A 26,445-nucleotide genomic window follows, 5' to 3' on the forward strand; every position below is an offset into this window, starting at 1 on the left:
ATTCCCCTCAGCAGTCTCTTTCAGGTATTCCACAGCGGTAGCCACTGTCATGAAAGCATCCTTTCATCAATTCAAAAGAGAAAAATGTTCTCCACTTCTAAGGTGAGAGTAAACAACAAGCATCAGCTGACTTTGAACTCTGTATTCCTTAACTCTCTTTGTTCCTCTCACCTTCATGTTTCCTTCTTCAGTCACTAGGGGTCAGGTGTGCTCCTGAAGAGCTGCAAACACATCTGTAGGTTTTCAAAATCTTACCGGTTTTATTTCAGGGTACATATTAAATAATTCAGATGGGGCAACAATATTCAATATCTTAAACACAGCATGTAAAACAGGAGACCACACGCCTGCTTTTTCTAAATGATTCTAGGAAATGTACACAGAGACTTAACACAACCTAAGTGGTGAAGTAAATTTTATAAGGGCCAAAGAAAAGAATCATTTTGAGAGGGCAAGCCGCCAGAAAGACCTCTCATCTAGAAAATGAAATGCTTGAAGAACAAACTTTCACATACTGATTGCCTCCACCAATTTCCTCCAACTTCCTCTCAAAAGCCTCAATGACATGTGCTTCTGAGATGGAAATTTGTTGTAGGTCATGAGCAAAGAGATTCTGATCACTGGGTTGAAGTCTATGAATGAGTAACAAGATTGTACAGTTAGCATGGACAGAAATGGCTAGCAAAATACAGTATCTTTACCCTCGACGATATGAGAAAACAAGAGACCTAGTATATGGTTATAAATCAAAATGGATACATTATCTTGTTTCTTGAACCAAGCTATTTCTCATTTCTGAAAAAGTTAACTTTTTTCCCCTGATACACAATTTTCAGAAATGTAGTTATGTTATTTCGAAACTTTGGCTTGCAGAAAAAGTATTATCCATACTACTTAGTTTCCCCTTACAACCCTACAAGGCAGATAAACAAGGTTGATGCTGAGGTCAAAACTGGTCACCTATTTTGATGGAGGTCTTAGTATGTATTCTTGTCAAGATAATCATGTCATTCTCCTATTTAAAATCCTTCTTTAATGAGTCCCCATTGCCCTTGGAAGAATACATACATTTCTTAGCATAGCACAATGTCCTTCATGATCCACCTCCTTTGATTATAAGAGCAAATGTATTTGCATTTTTAAAAGTCTAGAAATTGTAAAACAAGCAAACTGTCAACATTTAATTAGAGGAAAGGGTCAAAAATTAATTAGAGGAACGGGTTTGGATTTAATGTCCATAGGTAGAGCTTTACATATCCAACATATTTCAAATGTTCATGAGTGATCAAAAGTGAACCTGACACAGTCAAACCTTAGTTTTCCATATGATGTATGTACACATAATATCCACCCCACCTCCACGTCTACCTCGAAAGGTGAATACCCTAAAACTCACATACTCTTAATACTAGGCTATATCAAAGACACACAGTTTCTCTACATCCCAGCCCCCTAGCCCTACACATACACATACACACACACACACACACACACACACACACACACACACACAGCATTTATTGCTTAACTATAATCCCCTACTGCTCACTGGTCATTCCTTTCATACGATCACACTCGATAAAAAGAGCTGGGTCTTGCCCCTTTCATTCAAGAATGTACCCTGTGTACTGTCGTGTCATTACAAATTTTTCAAGGGCACTTAGGTGGCTCAGTCAGTTAAGCCTCCAACTCTTGATTTCAGCTCATGTCATGTCTCACGGTTCCTGGGATTGAGCCCCTGAGCACACTCTCTCTCCCTCTTTCTACCCCTCCCCAGCTCACATACACACTCACTCTCTGTCAAAATGAACATTGTTTTTTTTCAAAAGCATGAATTTTTATATCTGCCTAGCAACCTATCATGTAGATGTTTTCAGTCAACTACTATTCAATTATTGGTATTTAGCATATTTGTAACTTTCAGCACCAGAAATATCATGTAGTGAACATCTTTACTTAAAAATCTTTGACAGTATCTCTCAATACTATTTTAGGACAAAACCCTATGAATGAAACTCAGATCAAAGGGCAGAGACGTTTTTCGGGCTCCTGGTGGACCCATGCTAACCTGCTTTTCAACAAGTCCTTGTCAATATGTTCCCATTAGCAATGTATGAAAGTGTCCATGTCTCAACACCCCTCCCTCCTTACAGCCAATATCTGAAAGATGTATCACAGAATGTTAAAATCCAAACAATGGGAGGTGACGGATGTGTTAATTAAACTAACTGTGGTAATCATTTCACAATATATACAAATATCGAATCATTATGTTATATACCTTATACTTATAGAGTATTATATGTCAATTATATCTCCAAAAAATTGAGGTGGCGGAAAACAAATTGGTTGCTGTTAAAAAAAAAAATTCAAGGGGCTCCTGTGCGGCTCAGTCAGTGGAGCGTCGTCGTGCTCTTGATTTCAGCTGAGGGCAGGATCGCAGGGTCACGGGATTGAGCCCCATGTCGGGCTCTGCACTGCACATGGAGCCTCCTTAGGATTCTCTCTCTCTCTCTGTCTCTCTCTCTCTCTCTCTTTCTGCCCCTCCCTGACTCATACATGGGCTCCTGCACTCTCTCTCTAAAGTTAAAAAAAAAAAAATGCATCATTACACACTAACACTGCTCAAGAAGCAAAGGACAGTTACTAACAAAGGTGAGAATTGACAGCAGCATATGGAGTAAAATGTAAATAATTGTATCTCTGTTTTAAAAGAGGAAAGCAGGGGAGGCACCACCAGGTTTGGGCTTCAAAGAGATCACTTTAATACTATGCAACTTAAAAAGAAAAAAGGAGGAGTTCTGTACATACTCTTAACACTGCTATGAAAAGATCTCCAAGACAGATTAGTAAGTGAAAACACAAGGAACAGAACTGTGCATAGACTAGGAACATTTTTTAAAAATAGAGAAAATAAAAGAACACATTTATACTTAACGTTAAAATAAGCTCTGGAAGGTTATATAAAAAACCAACAGAAATAGTTGTCTGGGAGCTAGGAAAGTAGGGACTGGGGGTGACGGAGGAAAAATGGGAGCAAAAGTCTTAGCTCTCTACGTGTGTAAACTAAACTTTTTTGCACAGTGTGAATATGTTAGTATCCAAAAGATTAAATACAAGAAAATTATGTAGAGAAAGAGAGCTTCACATAGAAGGGAACAGGAGTATGTAGCCATAGAGATGTAGTATTTTATATAAATTGGGTTTTCCAACAGGAGATGGAAGCCCCACAACTCAGAGCACGTTGTTACTCGTGGGCCTTCATGTTTACTCACACTTCTTCTAAGAAAGGCCAGATGATGAAAAATCATTTTTTTTTTTTTAAAAAAGCTAAGGCCACAGAAAACTAACCAATACTACAGCAAATCACTCAAATAAACAAAGGACAAAATTTAACCCAGGGAAGGAAGTTTTCAAGTGGATATCTGTGGCATTAGCATGAGGAAGGAAGGAGAGTCATGAACAGATACCACGAGCTATTTTGAGATCTGCAGAGGCGAACGTGGCCTGGAACTGTGGGAGCCCAGGCGTCCGTGGCAGGGGGACAGGCCACCTCAGGTGGCAGGGACTTGGGTGAAGAGATGGGACTGCTGGGTGGGACCCCAGGTAATAGGCTTCCCATGTGGCAACAGGAAGCTGCCAGGGATGCTGCATGTGCTGGCATAAACCCAGAGTTCAAGTAGCAATAACATATACCATCATTTCCTTGACTCCAAGGGCTTTTCCTCCCCACATTTCAAGTATCCTGAAACAAAATGTACCTTAAATCAATATCAAAAGCCATCTGAGGAGCAAATGGGAAAGAAGTTAATTGTGGGGCAACAGTAGCTGCCTTCACCCATGTCAATTTAGCTATGAGTGCAAGGTACCTATAACTCAGGGGGTGTTTGTTGTTGTTTCTTTCTTTTTCTTTTTTTTTTTAACACACTTAGAAGCCATGGAAGATAATGCTAGGTTTTTACCCAGTAGCCAATTTCCCTTTCTTTTTTTTTTTTTTTAACGTTTTTATTTATTTTTTGAGAGACAGAGACAGAGCACGAGTGTGGGAGGGGCAAGGAAAGAGGGAGACACAGAATCTGAAGCAGGCTCCAGGCCCTGAGCTGTCAGCACAGAGCCCAACGCGGGGCTCGAACCCACAAACTGTGAGATCGTGACCTGAGCAGAAGTAGGCGCTTAACCAACTGAGCCACCCAGGCGCCCCAATCTCCCTTTCGTTCTTAATAATAGAAGGCTGGTATTGTTTAGGAAAGCAATGTGCTCTGCTACAAAAACTTGTTTTACCCAGACTCCTCTGCAGCCAGGGGTCATGACACAGAATGAGACAGAAGGCAGATGTTCTCGGGAAGGCTCTACTTGATGAATAAAACCACAAAGCCCAATTTGTCCTCTCTCGTCTTGCAGAAATGCAGAAGTAGTGCCTGGAGGTGCAGAAACCATTGTACAAATGTGAAAACAAACGCCATATGCTAAGGATGGTCAAGCAGAAAGACAGGAGCTTGGGTCCTTGATATTTTATAGCTGCCACACCAGTCTTGTGCAGCCCACTCTAAATCTTTCTGTATTAGACAAATAAACATTTAATTGCTTAAGCCACTCGATCAAAGTTTTTCTATAGCCTGCACTCAAACACAATGCTACCTGAAGAAATTCTTAACTGCTACTTAAAATGTCTTCAGAAATACTATAGTATGATGGATTGAAAATAAAAGCTATTACTGCCTAGCAGAGCCTAGAAATAAATGCTGTAAGACATAAATTTAAGTGAAATGAATATTTGTCACTGAATAAACATGAATTTTCATTATTTTCTTCATAAAACAACCACAGGAAAAAAAAAGAAAAAAGAAAAGAAGTCGTTGGACCCAAAACAGGAAGATATCTACAAAAGCATTAGAGTTAGATTTTATTATGTTATTCACACACACACACACACACACCATTACACATCATCCAAAGCAACTAAAGGGAACAAGTGCTTCAAAATCTCTTAGGCTAGATCATGGGAAGGCAAACTATGGCCCACGGGCTAAATCTAGCTCACAACAGGTTTTGTATGGACCATGGCCCCAAATGGGATACTTTTAAATGTGGCTGAAAAGAAAATAAAAATAATAGTATCACATGACATGTAAAAAATACATTAAATGCAAATTTCAGTGTCCATAGATAAAGCTGTATCGGAAGATAGCCACACCCACTCATTTCCATACTAACTGTGGCTGCTTTGGCCCTGACAATGACAGGGTTGAGTGCTGCAACAGAGGCCTCATGGTTCCCAAAGCCTAAAGAAAAAGTCTGTCCTTTACAAAGTGTGCCAACCCTGGGCTAGACCACAGATCTCCATTTCCGGCTCAAAGTTCAATTCCTTAGTGAGGCCTTCCCCAACAACCAGATTTTACATTTTTACCAGTGGCACTCCATACACACACCCCCTCTCCAACTCCCTACTTCCCTTCAAGGCTTCATTTTTCACCATAGCACTTAGTATCTGATATACTAGTGGTGTTTTCAGTGTTTTCTTTCTTTTCAGTATTTCTTCCTCTACCTGCCCTAATAGAATATAAATTCCATAGGGTGAGGGATGTTGTCTGCTGTTTTGTTCATTGCTGTACCTCCAGGGCCTAGGATGGTGTCTAGCATATAGCAAACACTCACCAAACAGTTGTTAATACACAGGAACTTCACACATGGAAGGGCTGGCGTGACAGGAAGGCTTCATCCTGACTCAGCAATGTTGGTTCTCTCATCGTTTACCTTACATATCACCTCCTTGGAGAGTCCTCTCCAACCACCTTAGCTGAAGTTTTATTGTCTAAATCTATTACAATTTTATTTACTTATCTGTGTACTTGATTTTATGCTCATCTCTCTCCCCACAATGTCACTTCTGTAAGCAAGAGACTGGCAACGCAAGAGGCGTTCAGTAAATATTAACTGAATGGATGATTAAAGAATTATCACCCCAGCCCTGACATCAAAGATTTCCAGGTGATGTTCAAGAGATCAAACTGAGTTGGTAATTTAACTTAGGAACAAATGTAACTGAAGTTTAGCCAAAAAGGAACGTAGATCAAATGCCAGTATTTCTCAATTAATGCTAAAGCTGTATGATTTTAAAAAGCAGTGTCTCTAGGACGCTACATGTAACTGTAAATTGCCTAAATAATTCAGAACAATCTGTAGACCCTGAATGTGAAAAAAGCTTTCCTTTAACATTGACAATGATACTGAAGAAGAAAGTTTATGTGACTATACGTTTAAATAAATGCTGTTGTCAGTTCATTTCAAAAACTGCAAGTGCATAATGTAGTGTTTTGTTTGGCCCAAATGTTTTAATTAAACTGCTGATATATTTGCAAATTGACGGCAATTGCGAACTAAGCAAATAGGTCAGTGTTTCCCTGACTCTGCTTCCAACTGCCACGATAGGATTCTATCACCCCCACCCACTTCCCCCAGTATCTCCAGCAGCTCTGAAGCAAGCTTCGAGACAGCCATCTTGGTCCAGCTGCTTCAATAAATGGTCTGAATGTGTTCCCCTCAAAATTTATATGTTGAAACCTAACCTCCAAGGTGATAGTATTACAAGGTGGGGGCTATGGAAGGTGATTAGTTTACTAGGACAGGACCCTCATGAATAGGGTTAGTGTCCTTATAAAAGAGACCCGAGAACATCCCTGCCACTTTCTGCCATTGAGGACACAGCAAGGAATCCCGCAGTCTGCAACCAGAAGAGGGCTTTCACCAGAACCCAACTGTGCTGGCAACCTGAACTTGGGACTTCCAGCCTTCAGAACTGTAAGAAATAAATTTATGTTGCTTGTAAGCTACCCAATCAATTTTGTTACAGCAGCCCAAACAAAGACAATGAACCTTTACCCTTTCCACTCCAAATCCTGGGCCTGCTGAGGACCCCAAAGCCTGCACCCACGCCTTGGTAACCTACCCCCACAGGCGCCTGGGTGATAAACTGTCTGGGCTGGTGCTGCTGAATTGGCTGACCTGGCATGAACACTCAGTGACCCGTGAAAATCTTAGTGAAGATGTTTGTAGCTCTTTCACTGGCAACCTCCTGGCTCCAGGAATCCCTAGCGACTGGATCTGCGGCCAGGCTAAGTAAATTACATTGTACTTCAGTTAGATTTACCCCTACTCTGTGGCACTTTTAAGTAAACTTGCACTCCTTCACTCTCTCTTCTTGTCGGATTAGTTCTTTCCCAGACGGCTGACAATTTATGTAATTAAGTAGCCCTTCCAGAAGAATCCTTCCATATGCTTCTAGGCATGCCTGGTCATGTTTGAATTCTGGGGTATACACAGCTGTTGCTGCACCTTGGGACCTTGAGAGTCACTAGCAAATAACAAGAAATAATCAATTTGAATAAGATAGTTGTTTTTTTAATTGAGATTTAATGTGCACAATTGTGGGAAATCAAGTTTAAAGACAACTAATTGTGGGAAATCAAGTTTAAAGACAACTGAAGTACAGGCGGATGACAGCAAGGAAAACTGGGGGCGAGAGGGGAGTGTGTATTTTTGAGTTAGACTGTCTGGGTTTTAATCCTGGCCCTATCTGTTGGGTAGCCTTGGAGAAATTACAAAGCTTCTCTCAGCATTAGTTGCCAAATCTGTGAAATGGACCCAGTATCTTTTTGCATAGGTTCATTGGGAGGATCAGATACAAAAAGAGCTAAGCAATCGCAGGCACTTGCTCAATTGTTCCATTCATTCAAACACATGAGCTTTTCTTTCGTGGCCCTAGATGGGGCCCTCTGCCAAAAACATGAAATGACTTCTGGGTACTTTCAAAGGTTTTAGGTATTCAATGTAACAGTTCTTTATTTCACTTACTTTCACACTTCAAATACACATTTTTCTTTTTTCTGACTTACAGCAGATGTAGGACTCATTAGGCCCTTTTATGTATCTCACATGGAAAAAGTCGAAGGCAGAGGAAGAAAACCAAAAAGTAAAAATTTTCCTAGAACAACACAACTTACAATGGAGAGACTGGACTAAGGGGAAGTAGAGGGAGGGCTCTAAGACAACCCCTTTCCACTACGGAGGGAGAAAAGACTGATGACCTTTCCCTTGTAAGAAGACCCTTGCTACTTCTAGCAATTAAGCAGAGTATCTCAAAGATACATAATTTCATGGCAAATTCTTTAACAGTTCACTGTTGGACTCACTAGGCATTCTACTGTCATAAAGAGGATGCAAATGGCAGAAAGTATTATGGCAGACACTGGACCAGTTACCCCTTTTCTGTGAAGGCCAAAGTTCCAGAGGGAGACACAGAATCTGAAACAGGCTCCAAGCTCTGAGCTGTCAGCACAGAGCCCGACGCGGGGCTCGAACTCATGGACCGCAAGATCATGACCTGAGCCGAAGTTGGACGCTCAACCGACTGAGCCACCCAGGCGCCCCCCAGCCACTCTTGTAGCTGGGCAGCTCTGTGACCCAGATCTAGCCCCTGAGGTGTGAGCCAAAGTCTGCTGGGTAAAGCTTCTGGTCAAGGCTTTGCTCTCCTGCTCAAGCATATGGATTCAGGTGTTAGGCCCTTTGTCCCTGCCCTTCCACCTCCTTTCTGCTTGGAACCTCAGTGTGAGGGCTAGAGACGTGCTGGCAGCTTTTCCGCCATGAGCCAGTAAGCATCAGGAAAAGGCCAAGAGAATGCTAGAAACACAAGCCCTGAACAAATCAGCCTCCAGAATTACAAAGAGAGAAAACTTCCGTTCTTTTGAGATCTCATTGGCCATGTTCTCCCTTACCTGCAGGTGAACACATTCCTAACGAGAACACTCACCGCTAAGGTTTCATTGTTGGGAAGTAGGGCAGGGTGTAGAATAAACCCCAATAAGCCATCTGCTAACCGTCAACATTCTAACACTGTTTAACTAAACAGGAAGTTACACATAAAGTACTGTGTGTCTGGTGTCTATTGCAGTTTATCTTACTAGAAAGCAAATACCAGGTTACCAAGCCAAAGATAGCAGTGCGAGAGGCTGTCTAGCAAGAGATTGAAACAGGAGTTTTAAGGAATCAGAGTGTCAGAAAGAGATGGATTATGCAACACAGGACAATTTTTGAAACAACCAGTATTATATGTTGTATTTTAAGGCAATAAAATTTTAATGATGGAAAAACTTGTGCTTTTTCACCTATGTACCATTAGCACAATCCATGCTACTCAACAGGCACTCAGTGTGTTTATATTAAACACAGAAACATTACTGAGTTTGAATAAATACCTTTAACATATTTGCTTTTGAATCAGTCAACATTTTCCATGCTGTTTTCTTAACCAATTTGCATTAGTTTCTTTTTCCTGTTTTTGTAAGTCATCTTTGCAATGTAAGTACTTTTTTATTTAAAAAAAAACCCACCATAATCCCATCATCCTGAAGTAATTATTTCTTATAGTACCTTCCAAGGACACAACATTTAGAAATATACTTCATAGGGGCGCCTGGGTGGCTCAGTCGGTTGAGCGTCCAACTTCGGCTCAGGTCGTGATCTCACAGCTCATGAGTTCGAGCCCCACGTGGGGCCCTGTGCTGACAGCTCAGAGCCTGGAGCCTGCTTCGGATTCTGTGTCTCCCTCTCTCTCTGCCCCTCCTCCACTCATGCTCTCTTTCTCTCTCAAAACTAAACATTAAAAAAAAAAAAAGAAATATACTTTATATAGTTGCCATAATAACATACACATTTGCGGTAGGATGTTTCAGTTTTATTACAAATATTTTGTTTTTATAATCTCCATAGTTATCTTATTGCGTGCATACATTCTATTAAGTACTTTAATGTTTAGAACATTATCCTACCATTGGAAATTTAAGTGTGTTCCAAGGATTTTTTTTTTAATTAAAGAAGAAAACTTGGGGCACCTGGGTGGCTCTGTCGGTTACACATCTGACTCTTAGTTTCAGATCAGGTCACAATCTCATGGTTCATGGGTTCAAGCCCTGCATCAGCACAGAGCCTGCTGGGGATCCTCTCTCCCTCTCTCTTTCTGCCCCTCCCCTGTTTGTGCTCTCTCTCTCTCTCTCTCAAAATAAATAAATAAACTTAAAAAAAATTAACAACTTTTGCATGACCGATGAATGGAATCAGAAAAATGATTACCACTGTTCTTTAAGTATAATGGTGCTCGTCCTCCATCTGCATCTATGTATTTTTGGGTAGTTACCTTTTCAACAATGACAACTGTTACAGCAGACCTGCAAATTGTAGTATTGATTGTTAGCTCACATTGTTCTCAGTAAGAAAAACTGTTTCTGATGGGAGAAAAATAATTTTTTATCATTAAAAAATAAAATTAATAATATTGTTTGAACTGTGCCCATGACATTTATTGCTATTTTGTGGACATTTTATGATTTACATCTTTTATTGGCATAGGAGCATATACACAGCATGCATTTAAAATACACACATATGGGGATATGTACTCAAAGAATTTTTAAATTTTTTTTAATGTTTACTTTTGAGAGGGAGAGAGCAAGAGCGAGCAAGCACAAGTGGGGGAGGGACAGAGAAACACACAGATTCCGAAGCAGGCTCCAGGCTCTGAGCTGTCAGCACACAGCCCAACGTGGGTCTTGAACTCACGAACCCTAATATCGTGACCTGAGCCAAAGTCAGACACTCAACTGACTGAGCCACGTAGGTGCCCCTCAAAGAATTTTTAAGTTATGATTGGGGTATGTGATCAAAAACCTTTACGGACTACTTCACTTAAAAAAAACCGTTGGCGGGGGAGGCGCCTGGGTGGTTCAGTCGGTTAAGCGTCCGACTCTTGAAAGTTACCAGACTGATAAAGAAATTGTAAAAATCTAACCTGAGCTTCACTGTAAATGTGGCAGCACACTATACTGCTAATATATTTTCTATGGGTTAACATAAATAAGACATGGTGCTAAATCTAGACTCAGAAAAGACAGGAATATAAGCATATACAATTGAATCAGGCGAGGGAGAGAAATCTTAACATCTGGGCGATATCCTTTATAATCTGTTTTTTCTTCATACTAGTCCTTTTGCCCTTGAAGACATCACATACTTCCATGACTTCAAATCTCACCTGTAAGACTTAGAAATATATATCTAGGGGCGCCTGGGTGGCGCAGTCGGTTAAACGACCGACTTCAGCCAGGTCACGATCTCGCGGTCCGTGAGTTCGAGCCCCGCGTCAGGCTCTGATGGCTCAGAGCCTGGAGCCTGTTTCCGATTCTGTGTCTCCCTCTCTCTCTGCCCCTCCCCCGTTCATGCTCTGTCTCTCTCTGTCCCCAAAATAAATAAACGTTGAAAAAAAAATTAAAAAAAAAAAAAGAAATATATATCTAAACTATATCTAAAACTTGCATTTCAAAATTGGCATCTTTCACAAGGGTCAATCCCCCAGTTCCAGAGCCTTTCTGGAAATGTATGCTTAAATGTCCCAGCATCACCTCAAACTTGATGGCTAAAACAGAACAAAAACAATGTTGTCACAAAGTCAACCCACCAGTCCACCCTTTTCCCTGAACTTTCCTGTTTCTATCAACAAAACAACACTTTGTTGATGACTCATCCTGACAGGAGAACTGCCTATACAAGTCCACAACTTAACGTCATTACAAAAATAACCTACCTAAATGAAAACCACACACTCTGTTATTAGACGAGATGAAGGGAGCCTCTCTTGTGCTCAGTTGGGCAGCACTAAAAATGGGACAGTGTAAAGAATAAAGAAGGTGGGTGGTAAGTACGGCCAAAGCAAGCTTGGCTCTGAGGTCTGTGAGGGGCCCTGGTCCATCTGGGACTTTGCTCATGATGCTTAGAACACTGTGATAAAGATGCCAAGGGCAGTGGCCTGATCCTCATTTGGGCCGCTTAGTTCTGAGTCATGAGCTAGTCCTGGACAGACAGAAATGGATGGATCGGTATCACCTTGGACAAGTTCCTTATTCTATCAAAGCCTTAGTTTCCTCATCTGTGAAATGCAGATCATAATTCATCTCAGAGGATAGCGATGAAAATTAAATGGCATAATGCTCACAGAGTTGTACACGGCCCACTGAAAGAACTCAGTACATGTTTTAGTTATTATTATAACTTTTATTCTAGGGCCACAAACCTCATTCTCTATTCTGTTCTTTAGCAAGTATATTCTGCTAGTCAACTGGGGATACCTGGACCCAGTACAACTCCACAGCCACCTGGCTTCTCTTTCTCCATTCGTTCCTTGATTCACTTGTGTTCATTCCGCAGGGATATTCTGAAGGTCTAGGAGGTGTTAGGCCTGTACCAGGCCTGCCTCTGCCTTACTTCAGCTCATTTGCAAGTGAGCTGTGAGTTACAGGAAGTCAATATCCAAACTATAAAACTTGATTCAAATGGACAATCCACTCTTAAGGATTGTACATTTTAGTAAGAATGGGTTTCCCTTTAAATGTGAACATGCTTTCTCACCAGTAGAACATGCTCTTTGAGGGTTTATTTTCCACACAGGTTCATGTTCATGCACATGCTCCCATCCTTGCCTGGGCAGCAGGCTACAGCGGACTGAGAGGGATGAGCACAGAGGAGACCCTTGCACAGGGGCTTGTGGTGAGCAGAACAGAGTTCCACAAATAGATGCTATTCATTGTTGTGTGCTCACAAGAGTAACCTTTTTGATTTTCCCGTCTCTGTTGCATACAGGAACTGAGAGGAGGAATGGGAAAGTTAAAATGACAAAGTGGAACAGGAAGAACAGGAGATTTCAGCCAAGGTAAGAATTGACAGATGTCCCCACACTATACTCTCAGACTTAAAGTCAGTACCGGTGTATTTGTTTTTAAACTGGTGGTCAATGTCAATTTAAACACCTTTTTATTGTGAGTCATAGTTGTCTCTCTTTTGGAATCACAGATTAAGATCAAGAAGTTTATGTGTAATTAAATCCAATCACTTCATTTAGTTCCCTAACTGAAACTTAGGAAGGGTGTCAGAGTGCATGGTCTACTGTCCTTGAGTTGAAATAATTCAGAACAGATGAGAGAGAGGTTGCCACTGCCCTGCCACTGGCAGAACAATTGTTTCCACGAACTTGGCTCTAACCACCATTAACGAAAACGTCACCCGTACGTATTTCCTGATTGGGAACAAATATTTTCAGAATAGCTTAGTCAACTCCTTTCACATTCCGGATCATGGGCTGGTGAGACATTATTTGCTTCTAATTCTTGGCATAATTTTAAAAGATAGCTGAGTAGGACAATACTAGGACTGAATTAAAATTTAAAAGATAAGTCTGTAAAATCTGCCACCTTAAGCTTAGTCGTTTCATTTCTCAAAACCATGCTTACATGTTTAATCCCACACGATTACTTGTTCATGTTAAGAAACTAAACCAGTATCTTTCCCAGCCCCCCTCCCTCTCTAGGACTGCTCCAACAGGAGCTCCAACAGCCAGACCTTCCTCCAGTTTCCTACTAACCATGAAGTCATCACCTCCCTTCTTTCCTTCAGCTGCTAAGTCCTTCAAATTCTCCTCCTCCTCCTATCTTTCCTATTTCTCCCCATTTCTAAAGGGCCTATTCTGCTGCTGGCCAGACAGTAAAATTCTGGGAGTCTCCCAGAAATTTACTGTCCTACCCACTCCTACCCTTCTAAAGGCAGACAAGAGTGTTCTTCTCAAGCACATATCACTATCTTTTCAGAACTTTAGAATTCCTCATTGGCTCTTGATAAACACTGTAGAAAGACAGCTACACAGCGTCACACTCTTAGATTTCCAGGCCTCTCACCTTCAGAATCCTGGAATCTTGAAGTATACTGGATCACACATGATGCCTTCCAGCCAGAGAACCTCAGCTCACACCCTAGACCCTTTGAGAACTGAATACAGCCTGTAATCTCTTCTCTTACCATCTCTTTTCCCTAAATTAGGCAAGTTTACCTTGTTTGGCAAGACTTCTACACACATCTGAGTCCAAACACCTTGCTTACATCTTTATTTTCTATCTTCTCAGACATTTTATACTTTTTGTAGAGCTACACACACATTAACACATATTGATGTCACTTACGGTATTAGCTGTGTGTAGCACATCTCCCAAGAGAATTATCCACATAGCATATACTCAAATATCATCTGATATGTTGTCTCTGGGGCTTGTGGGAAAGAACAGATTCTAAGGGGAAGACTGGGTGCTTAAGATTTACTCACATTTCAGAAAACCAGAAAATTCAGAAGATCTTAGTGATGGTACCACTACCCACTTACCTGCCCAACACAGAAACCTGGACTTCATCTTTGATTATCCCTGATGATGCAATTAATCAAGTCATGGCCTTTCTTCTTTCAAATTTTTTCTTGAACCCATCCATGCTTCTCCATTTTCACTCCTACTAGCTCATACCAAGTCATCGTCTCTCATCTACAGCTTCCTGTGTCTTCTCGTAGCCAGATTTCCTTAGCCAAACCGCTTTTCGCAAAGAAGCTAGTATTTTTATTAAAGTATAAACCTAATGGTTTCATATCTCTGTTTAAAAACCTCTCAGGAACTTCCCATTAACCTTGAGATGAAAGGAAACTTCCATGCCCAGGCCCACAAGGCCCACCTCTCTGGCCTCATGCCTCTCCTCCCTCCCCCTGCAGCAATGGCTCTCGACCCGTAGGTACATCTAGATCACCTGGAGCGCTTGTCAAAACAGATTGTGGGGGTTCCTGGGTGGATCAGTCAGTTAAGCGTCCGACTTCGGCTCAGGTCATGATCTCGCGGTTTGTGGGTTTGAGCCCTACACTGGGCTCTCTGTGTGACAGTTCAAAGCCTGGAGCCTGCTTCAGATTCTGCATCTCCCTCTCTTTCTCTACCCCTCCCTGTCTCATGCTGTCTTTGTCTGTCTGTCAAAAATAAATACACATTAAAAAATTAGAAAAAAAAAAAACTTGTATTACTTAGCAAGGTGAGGCCATAATAAAACATTATCAAATGGAATGAAAGATGTGGTTGGTTTGATTTTATTGTTTTTACATTCTCTATCAAGATTACATGTTTAGTTCCTTAAAGAAAAAAGTCAGTCAAGTATAAAATATGAATTCAGAATGCCACTATTTTATAAGACTATGAAAATTACACACAATTGCTCATACACGTGCCTATTAATTAGAGGATACTACATAGAAGAGCTAGTCTAGCAAAACTTGCTATAATAGTCAAAATCCTCTGTAGTAAGGAGGAAATCCTGCTGAGGACAGTATTTTCCACAGGCAAGAATCACCGGCCTTCAGCCAAAAGCCATGCTGTTATCGATGGCCAGAGATACTACTCCATACACACTGTGTTGTTGTTTTTTTTAATGTTTTTATTTATTTTTGAGAGAGAGAGAGAGAGAGAGAGCGTGCACACACAAGTAGGGGAGGGGCAGAGAAAGAGGGAGACACAGAATCAGAAGCAGGCTCCAGGCTCTGAGCTGTCAGCACAGAGCCTAATGTGGGGCTCGAACTCATAAACCACGAGATCATGACCTAAAGTCAGACGCTTAACCGACTGAGCCACCCAGGTGCCCCCACACTGTGTTTTTGGATATGTTATTCTTGTTTCCACATCAGTTAATCCTCAATTGTGTAGAAAGTGATCCTAAGAGATGATCGAGAAACTACTGCCACTTAGGTTTGAAAAGCAATTTGGGGGACACCAGATCGTTTTCACAATTACATTTTACACGGCATCATATAATTAGTCCACATTTCCTTTGTAGGCACAAACTCATACCTCTATGAGAAAGTCTGGATGCTCTTACCTACATTCTGTGCACCTGTCCTATGTTGGGTTGACCATGTCATCAGCTCAATCCTCCCTCTTTGGGCTACCGAGGAAAGCTATGTGCCATTTCTGCTAAAAACTCCAACCATCTAGCTTCAGCCACACATTTGATTCAGTTTCAGTCCCACACAACTGCCACTGGGAGCTCTTATAGCTTTCTCAGATCTCCACAGGCATGCACCTTTCCCACAGATGACCCTAAGTCCTGCATCAGGTAAGATGAAGTCTTAAAGAGTACTTCCAAATTGTGGTGTTTCCACCTCAAATTTCTCTGTATCTTCAGCCATATAATTCTCCATTCCATCTTGACTCAAGAGAGTAAGTGGTGAAATTAACAAAGGAGAATAAGAGAGAAAGAGAATCTTGGGGGGTGGGGGAGAAACAGAGAGGGAGCGCGCCATCCACAGAGAGCCAGAAAAAAGAAAAACCAAAGTCCCCTTAAAAGGTAAAAGTCTTTGTTAACTCACAGATGTTTATGAGACCTTGTGGAGACCTTGCAACGTGCTAGGCTGCCCTAGTAACTAAAGGAATATAGGTGACAAAACCAGGTCTCTAATTTGCTGCAGTGCATAGTCTAATGGGGGAGGGGGGGTGGAGGAAGATAGGGCTTGTTAACAACTAACTTTCATACGAAACTGGCAGTCATGGAGGGGTGCCTAAAGAGCCAGGGCAGTACTACATGGGAAATGAAGGGGGCAAGGCCATGAAGCTCAGGGATACGTATGCACAGAACAAAAGCCCAGTATCAGAAATCTAAAAAGGAGGAATATACGGGGCGCCTGGGTGGCTCAGTTGGTTCAGCGTCCAACTTCAGCTCAGGTCATGATCTCACAGTTCATGAGTTGGAGCCCTGCGTCCGGCTCTGTGCTGACAGCTCAGAGCCTGGAGCCTGTGTTGGACTCTCTGTCTCCCTCTCTCTCTCTGCCCCTCCCCGACTTGTTCACGCACGCGTGTTCTCTCTCAGATAAACATTAAAAAACAAATTTAAAAAGACTTAAAAAATAAAATAAATAATAAACAATAAAAAGAAGGACTATAAATTAAATGGCTCCTAGGATGATAGGGGGAAGGAGCCTCCAGGTGGGTATTCTATGGGAAGGTAGAGAGAAAGGAAATGGAAGGCAAAAGATGGGGGCAACAAGGGGACAGAGGTAGGAGCAAATAAGCTACTTTCTCCTGGAATTAGAGACTGTGGTTTTCTGGATAATTGAAAGCTCATCCCTTCAAACACAAATTTATTTTGACTTTATTTTAAACTATTTTTAGTTTAGAAATCTTTCTAAAAGGCACCACATGGGTTCCTGCATTGTTTAGCAGAATACATCAAAGCAAAACATGCCAAACCTGATTTAATCTGTTCTGGATGAAGAATCATCATTATAATCCATTTTTTGTACTTTGATGTGGTGCACTGACATTCTCAGGGCCCACTTATGTGTAAAAGTCTGTTATTTTACTCTATACCAACTAGAGCCTGCAACTGTGCTTCTGGAATTCTCCAGTTCTGCCTCCAGGAGGCAGCTGTCACTTCTCAGAGCTTCCCTTGGTGACTCCTCAATGGAGCTGAGAACACTGCTGTGGCCTCTGTCACTCAGTTGTCTGAGGTGAGGCTCTGAAGGGCAGACCCCCGGGGCCACAGCCCAGCCCCAGCCCCAGAGTATTTGGAAGAGGCCCCTCTGCTTCCTGCCAGGGCTCCAGCTTCATTCCACATGGGGGTTCTAGAATTCTGATACGTGCATAAGGGAAGTAATACTATAATAAAATTATCTCTAATAACATCGATTCTTCATGCCACATATTTAAGAAGCAGTGAAATACAGGTATCCCCAGTTTTTGAAAGTTCACACTATGCCACTTCACTTCTATGAAAGACCTACATTACTACCTCTTTTCCCTAACTGAAAGGAATCCAAAGACGATTTTCACCTTTATGAAAAAGGCAAACAGCGAAAACAGCATTCAGCAGTTGTTTTGCAGGAAGCCTTTACAGAAGCAGAAGGCACCCCAGCAGCGAGACCAGCACCCCCAAGCTCCTTCCCTGGAACTACATACACTCAGCAGCTCAGCATCAGGCTGCCACAGCTTTGAACCGTGAGCATCTGTGCTTTAATCTCTATTTATTTTGTGCATCTGTTAGCAAGATGTGTCATAAGGTATCAAAAAAGCCTAAGAGAGGTTACTTTTTAGGGTTTGGGAACACTCAAACTTTTTTCACATAACTTAATGGTAATTAATTAATTGCTTCTTCGCTGTATGCCATTTCAGCTTCTGAAAAGTTTCATAGGAATGCTCTACTTTGGGAGAGCGGGAGAAACCTATAAATCCTGTCCCTCACAGCCTTCTGTTTTCCAAAGCAGACTTCCAAGTACATGTTCCATACCAATCCCACTCCCACATGGTCCTGAACTCTTGATAAGCTTGATATTTGATGCAGAAGCTACAGAAACAATATTTCTTTTTCATTCATTCAATAAATGCTACATGCCAAGTTTTCTAATAGGAAACCATTGAGGTATAAAAAGATGAATAGAACAGCCCTGACCTCCAAGAACTTAGAACTTGTAGTTCAAAGAACCTGGGTACAAGATAATTCTAACCAAGGGTGGAAACGTGTTGAGGCCCCAGGACAGCAGTTCCACAGGCTGCACCGTGGAGGGCTGCTTCTACAGCCAAACTGGAGGGAGGAGAAAGGGAGGCCAGGGGAAGACTTCACCGGGAAATGGGAGGGCTTCAAAGAAAGGAGGGGGATCTGGTCACAATGCAGGGTGAGCACAGGCAGAGCAAATGTTATGAAAAAAGGCACAGAAGGCAGAAGGTAAAAAAGCCTAGTGTATTTATATAGTAGTCAAAGGAACAGAGAGAGAAAATGCTGCAAAGGTAGGTGAGAATCACATCACAGAGGGCCCAAAACGCCAGGCCAAAAAGCTAAGCCTTGAAGCTGTAAGCTGAAAGGAGCCAAGAAGATTTTTAGAAGCTCTCTGCACCTAACACACAGACTTAATCTTGTTAAAAGGATGAAGCCTATTTCTCCCCTTTAATGGAAAAGGAATTCAAAAAGTGAATTATTAATCATCTCACCCCTGTTAATTATTTCTTAAAACCAAGCTTGCTAATAAAACAGTTCTGTGGAATTAAGTACAGTGCTTCTGTCTGTCTTGATCTCACACTATAGGAAATACATACAGGTGGAAAAGGAGTCGTCTAGTCTAAAACAAAGGGCAGCGCAGATATACAAATCAAATTCACTCTTTTGACAAAAAAGAACAGAGAGGGTAACATCTATTCCAGTTCACAAGCTTATACAAAATATTTTAGGGGAAAAAAACTTAATTTTCCACTTTATTTATTTAAGTGAAATTTTATTTTAGTGAATAAAAATAAATGAATTTTATTTCTTTTTATTTAAGTGAAATTTTCTAGAATCTTAAAAACAGCCACCTTCCCAACTCAAAAGAGGATGCTATTTTTCTGCCTAGCACTGATGTGACTTTCTTTGTCCTCATCCAAATAAACAGACATGCCCTTGAGACTTACCTACAAGATAGATAATTTCAGCATTACATTCCATATGACTCTGTGTTGCCTCTGTTTTCCATGTTCATCTTATCTCCCCAGTCAGATTAGTTGTTATCTGGGATGGGAAAGGACCATGCCATATACTCATTCTGCATCCTGAATATGATCAAACACTGTGCAATATAAGGTACTCATAAATATATGGGAACTGATTAACCAAATTAATTTCTAAAATATATATCCTTAAAGGCTCAATTCCGTATTATTCATATTGGTTCATATGTGGAATACAAGAAAAAAATTAAAAATTCAAAGCTAGAAGAGCTCTTCAACAGAAGGATCTAAACCAGTTCTTAATAAGTATCAACATTAGTTATTAGAGAGATGCAAATCAAAACCACACTGAGATAACACCACACACCCACTAAAATGGTTATAATAAAAAATGCAGACAATAACAAGTGTCGGTGAGGATGCAGAGAAACTGGAACCCTCATACATTGCTAGTAGGAATACAAGATGAATAGCCACTTGGGAAAACAGCTTTGCAATTCCTCACAAGGTTAAACATAGAGTTACCATATGAACCACCGATTCTTCTCCTAGGTGTATGTCCAACAGAATTAAAAACATGATTACACAAATGTTCACAGCAGCATTATTCATAATAGGACAAAAGTGGAAACAAACCAAATGTCCATCAACGGATGAATGAATGAACAAAATGTGGCATATTCAGACAATGGAATATTATTCAGCCATAAAAGGAAATGAAGTATTGATACATAGTATGACATACATGGACTTTGAAAACATTAAGTGAAAGAAGCTAGGCATAAAAGGCAATATATTGTGAGATTCCATTTATATGAAATGTCCATAATAAGAAAATCCACAGAGACAGAAAGGAGATTAGCAGCTGCCAGGGGCTGGGGGAAGGAAGGAATGGAGTGACTGCTAATGGTCATGGGTTTCTTTCTGGGGTGAGGAAAGGTTCTGGAATTAGACAGTGGTGATAACATAGGAAATATACTAAAACCCACTGAAACGTAGACTTGAAAAGGGTGAATTTTATGGTATGTGAATTATATCTCAATTAAAAACAACAATAACAGCCTGATGAGAAACCTGAAGCTCAGAGAAGCTAAGTTTCTTGTCTAAAAACACAAAGCTGATTAAATGGCATCACTGGGGGGGGAGGGGGGGGGTTAAAAAAAAAAAAAAAGAAAAAAAGAAAAAAGAAGCCTGGCTGGCTCAGTCGGTAGAGCATGTGATTCTTGACCTCGGGGTTGTGAGTTCAAGCTCCATGTTGGACACAGAGCTTACAAAAACAAAAAAACAAAAAACAAACACACACAACTATATCAAACAAACAAACAAACAAACATGCCATCACCAGAACCAGATTCAGTCTCCCAACTCCCAGTGCAGTATTCTAGGTCCATGTTGCACTGTTCTAGAAATATTAGGACAAGCAGTGGAGACTTGAACAAGTAATTTAATGGCTCATACCACATCAGAAGAGAACGATGAATGAAATGACCTCTTCAGTTCCTCCTAGTTTTAAAGCAATGTGAGTCTTCTCTTTGTAACCATTTCCTCTCTGCTACTATAGATTAGAGCAGAGGTTCTCAACCAGGTATGATTTTGCCCCCAGGAGATATTTGGGAATACATGGAGACATTTTTCATCGTCACAACTGCAGATAGAGGATACTCCTAGCACCCAGCGGGTAGAGACCAGGCATGCTGTTCTGTGTTTGCAAGGCACAGGATGACCCCACAATAAAGAATTACCTAGACCTAAGTGTCAACAGGGACACTGGTGATAAAACCTGGCATAGGGTGTGATCAACTTCATTTTTAAGCTTTTCCAGGAAGTTCTGTCCTAGAGTTTAATGACTTCAAGCAGCAGTTCTGAGATTAGAGTGACTGAGAGGTCATCACCAAGTACAGACAGGAAATAGACACTTTTTACTTCCTGGAATAATTAGGTTACATAGAGTCAAACATTCAAATGCCACAGTAGTCAGGTAGTCAACATAAAGGAATAAAGTCAACAAGCACCAAATAACCATTTAGGACTATTATTTCCTTGTTTCCAAAAAGAAAAAAAAAAAGAAAGCAAAAACAAAAACCTTTCACTGACTTCCATTCTTCATGAAACCAATAACCCTCTCAATATAATCTTGTGGTTTCCCACTTTTGATAAACATACATGCCAAAAAATACTTCCTACTACAGGCAAAAGAACAGCACAAGCTCAATAACAAATGGCTCAGAGTTGGGAGGAGAGGGAGAATGGTAGGGGGCGTGGAGAACCCCAAGGCCACGTCATGATGAAGGGGCAACTCTGACGGATCCATGCCATGATGGAGTGAGGCAATGGGTGAAGAAATCTTCAGATGTCTCAAGAAGAGTAGGAATTCTAGATTGTGTATGTGGAAGAAAGACATCACCCAGTATTTAAAATCTTTGGCTCAAAACCACTTTAAAATACTGTGTTAACTCAAAAAAGAAGGGGTTCTAGCCTCTGCAACTAGACTGTGACCTCTAGCCTACACTAACCCTAATAAACAATGTCAGTTTCAGGTCTTCCTACAGATGTGTTCCATCTAACTCAGAACCTATTGTCTAACTATAACAATAATCTTTTTCCTTACTTAAATCTTAATAGCTTATTCAGAGTTGAAGACTCACAAAAGACCAGAGAATTACTATAGACTTAAATGTAAATGAAATCCATAATATTATTAACGGCTGCCTCGTCATTAAGCTCCGACAACTTTACAAGTGGGGATACTGAGATCCAGAGAAGTTAAAAGACCTGCTCAGCCACCTTGCCACTTAGGAGCCATTATCTGAACCCAGGTCTTTCTACTTCTAAAATTCACATTCTTACCACTTATCATCTTGCTTGTATCACACAAATTTCTTCTACCAACTATGCTTATGAGGTTCCCTCAGTAAACTGCATGTACAGAATCTGATCTTAGAAAGAGGGATGGCTGACAATAAGCAAAGCACAAAGATTAGAATTATTAAACTGGGCAGATGAGGTGTATGAATGTACTCCCACTCCCGTGGGCCCCTCCTGCCTTCCCATGCATGGTGACTGCATCCCCACAGGCCCTCCTTCCCTCCCCTATAACCACCAACAGCCCTGCCTTTGGCCTCCTGCTTTCTACCCACTCTTTGCCTTGAACTCCGACCGTAGGCTGCAATATACTGATAAACTCTTTCCACCCAATTATTTACAGGGAAGAAAACAAGGAATGATCAGCCTGTGGAGAAAATGTCTCCCAAGAACCGAGAATCCCAAGCAGAAAGAATGAGAGCACACACTTGCACCACCACCATTTGTTCCAGTAGATCTCATGTTGCCCAAAAGGTCCCCAGAGATTAAATATCTCTGCCCTCGACCCCATCCTGGCCAACCTTTCCTTCTCCCACATCAGCCCATTACCTTCCCACCCATCCTGCTCCCTCCAGCTCAACACATCAAGTCAGCTCAACTCAATCACACAAAGCAAGAGAACTGCATTTGAGGTAAATCATGCAGTTGGTTTCAGGACATTCAGTGAAATATTCAACTGTGTCTTCGGAGCACTGTCTGTTCCAATTTCTCTTTAACCTCTGACTCCTTCCTCTGGGACATGACCATTAGGAAAATGGATGGCACAAATCTAGTGTCTGGACTTTCTGGATTCTATGACAAGGCAAGTTGTTGGAAATTTCTGAGCTTCAGTTTCCTATTCTACTAGAGAGAGTGAAGGGGGCTAGGGGATGAATATGAATGGCTACCAATGCCAAGTTACTTTGAGGAATACAAATTAACAAACATAAAGCCTTGAGTACTTCCTGCACATGGTGTGAATGGTAGTTGTTGTTCTTGTTACTATTAAAATTATTATGGGGGTGCCTGGGTGGCTCAGTCGATTGAGAGTCTGACATCGGCTCAGGTCATGATCTCACGGCTTGTGAGTTCGAGCTCCGTGTCGAGCTCTGTGCTGAACAGCTCAGACCCTGGAGCCTGCTTCGGATTCTGGTGTTTCCCTCTCTCTCTACCCCTCCCCCGCTCATGCTCTGTCTCTCTCTCTCTCTCTCAAAAATAAACATTCAAAAAAAATTTTTAATTATGAAATATTAGCTTTCCATTCCAACCATATTCCTTATATCTTTTTTTTTTATTTATTTATTTTTGAGAGAGACAAGAGACAGAGCTTGAGTGGGGGAGGGGCAGAGAGAGAGGGAGACACGGAATCCGACGCAGGTTCCAGGCTCCAAGCTGTCTGCACAGAGCCCAATGTGGGGCTCGAACCCATGGACGGTGAGATCATGACCTGAGCCGAAGTCAGACGCCCAACTGACTGAGCCACCCAGGCGCCCCTATATTCCTTATAGCTTTTATCAGTCTCTGCAGAAGCAAAGCCATTGCTTTCCCGTGCCGAGGACACTATGGCTACATTTACCTGCTCAACAGCTGAGTGGGTACCCCTGGAACTGCTCCTTAGCAGTCCTGCCCTTTCTCCTTTCTTTAGCTTGAGCTTACGCACTGTTATCCTAGCCTGTTTCTGGGTGTCCAAGGCACAGGTTCTCAGTGGCCTCCAAGCAAGCGCTTTTCTTGTGGGTAATGTGGGATAAAAGTACTGGACAAAAACTCTTATGACAGGGAGGGGTTCAAATCTGGATTCACTGAACCAAAAGATCCTAGGAATGTTAATCGCCCTCAATATTCTCAGCTGAAAAATGGGTATAGGAAACACAGTTTGTAGGGCCATTATAAGGATTAAATAACCTGTAGGAAAAATCCTACCACATTCTGGGCACAGGTAAACACTAACTTGTTCACCTGACCTTCCAGTGCTCCAAGGCTCAGCAAGGTGGACAGGCATATCTGAGGGTCCACCTATCCAGTGTCTTTCTCCCTTTCTGTCTCCACCAACTGTTCTCACAACCCCCCCCCCCCCACCACCTCTTTTACCACCACCTACCTGCCCATCTGCCACAGAGGGAAGCTCCCCACAAACATTTCACTAGCATCAAGATTCAGTGTTCAGTTTCACAGTCATGATAATCACTGTCTTCACTTACTTTTATTAAACAGAGAGATCCTGGCCCTTCTCTACCACCCTCCCCCTAGATTTGGGGTGAGATGTTTGCAGAGAATATTATCTATCCATCAATTCAACTTGGTGTCTCATATTTCTTTTCCCTTTTACTCACAGACTCAAAACACTCTCCATTCAGTTATGCATGGAAGAGCCGAAGATAGCACTGGCAAATACATGGCATAAGCCCTGGTCCTCCCTCCTCTGGTGCCAGATCAGACATCAACAATCAATCACACTGTTTTCCAGCTGATCCCAGACAAAGCTCCAAAACCCCTCTCCCAGCTCTACAGGCAGCCACCATCCATCAGTCAAAGCTGTCAGTTGAGATAAGATCTACTTGCTAAGTATAGGAAGACTTAAGTCAAACCAGGACTCTATATTCATGTATTAGGTACAGCAAAGAATAGTGACCAACTGCACAGTAGTAAGCACTCTGTAGGCAATGAATAAATATGTTCTAGTGACGTATGCACAACCTGCCATGCACCTATAAAATGTTCAAAAATTACAGAAGAACTCTAATAGGGTGATTTGTTTGGGGAATGACCTCAAATTGTAACTCTTTTATATTTAAATTTACTAAAAACTCTAAAATTATGGAAATGCAAACTGGTGGAGCCACTCTGGAAAACAGTATGGAGGTTCCTCAAAAAATTAAAAATAGAACTGCCCTACGACCCAGCAATTGCACTATTGGGATACAGGAGTGCTATTTCAAAGGGGCAGGCACATGCACCCCAATGTTTATAGCAGTGCTATTGACAATAGCCAAAGTACGTAAAGAGCCCAAATGTCTACTGACTAATGAATGGATAAAGAAGATGTGATATATATCAATGGAATATTACCAATGGTTAAAAAGAATGAAATCTTGCCATTTGCAACAACGTGGATGGAATTGGAATGTATTATGCTACGTGAAATAAGCCAGTCAGAGAAAGACAAATATGATTTCACTCAAATGTGGAATTTAAGATACAAAACACATGAACATAAAGGAAGGGAAGAAAAATAATATAAAAACAGGGAGGGAGACAAACCATAAGAAACTCTTACTAAAGACAGAGAACAAATTGAGGGTTGTTGGTGGGATGTTGGGTACGGGGATGGGCTAAATGGGCAAGGGGCATTAAGGAGGACACTTGTTGGGATGAGCACTGGGTATTATATGTAAGTGATGAATCATTAAATTCTATTCCTGAAATCATTATTATACTATATGTTAACTAACTTGGATGTAAATTAAAAATAATAAAAAAATAAGAATCAAAAATAAGTAAATACTCTAAAATTATAGCAGCATGCATCCTTGGCTTAGTAGGTACTATGTACTATATATAATTATTTGATGATTAAAGATCCAAGGTTATAATTTAAAATTTTTTTGTTTTATTATAGTAATTAATTTTTTTTTTTTATTAAGCCCTGCCTTACCCATGAAACTATACTGACTCCCAATGATAGCTAATCCTTGGATGGGGCAGAAGGAGGTGCTTGGCTTGAATATTAGCTAACTAACTCCAGAATTAAATAAATCAGCAAATATTCAATCCAAATAGTTACTTTGACTAGTAAGTAGTTTATTTACCATAAAAGGTCAGCACAACCCAAAACTTCTGTCAGCTGGGGACCCAGGCTGATGGAGTGGCCAATTCCCATTCAAGCAACTATCATAACGAATATAATTAGGAAAGAAGAGAACTAGTAAGCTTCAAATCACATAGGAATGCCATGAATGAAGACCATACTCCCACTCCTTGTGTAACTCCAAAAAGAAAACAAACTCAAAAAAAGCTCAAAAGCTACATTGGTTGTGTTGCTTTAGGGGTTTTTTTTTTGTTTTGTTTTGCTTTGTTTTGTTTTTTATATAGGATTGGTCTGCTGACTTTAACTGTATTTAACTGTATTTTAACTGTATTTAACTGTATTTGCCAAACACCATTGAACTGACCTGTCAGCAAGTCACTTAATTGGGTCTCTCTTCTTCTCAGCCCTCCACTCCAAAAGCCACTAGGTCCAAGA

At 41.1% G+C, this 26,445-nt stretch overlaps 1 protein-coding gene and 1 long non-coding RNA gene across 3 annotated transcripts in view; one reads left to right on the forward strand and one right to left on the reverse strand.

Annotated features, from left to right (window-relative positions):
* Positions 1 to 26,445, reverse strand: part of SH3BGRL2 (SH3 domain binding glutamate rich protein like 2) — a 60,415-nt gene that overhangs the window by 25,409 nt on the left and 8,561 nt on the right. The gene's annotated exons all lie outside the window — the stretch shown is intronic.
* Positions 12,302 to 26,316, forward strand: LOC113598790 (uncharacterized). 2 transcript variants are annotated; one of them, XR_008298509.1, is made up of 4 exons: positions 12,302 to 12,754; positions 17,761 to 17,885; positions 22,570 to 22,858; positions 24,538 to 26,316. It is a non-coding gene; the product is annotated as an uncharacterized LOC113598790 (long non-coding RNA). The 2 variants fall into 2 exon arrangements; XR_003419510.2 differs by having other exon boundaries at positions 17,772 to 17,885.

This window comes from Acinonyx jubatus, chromosome B2 (assembly GCF_027475565.1).
Source record: "Acinonyx jubatus isolate Ajub_Pintada_27869175 chromosome B2, VMU_Ajub_asm_v1.0, whole genome shotgun sequence".
Taxonomy (NCBI): domain Eukaryota; kingdom Metazoa; phylum Chordata; class Mammalia; order Carnivora; family Felidae; genus Acinonyx; species Acinonyx jubatus.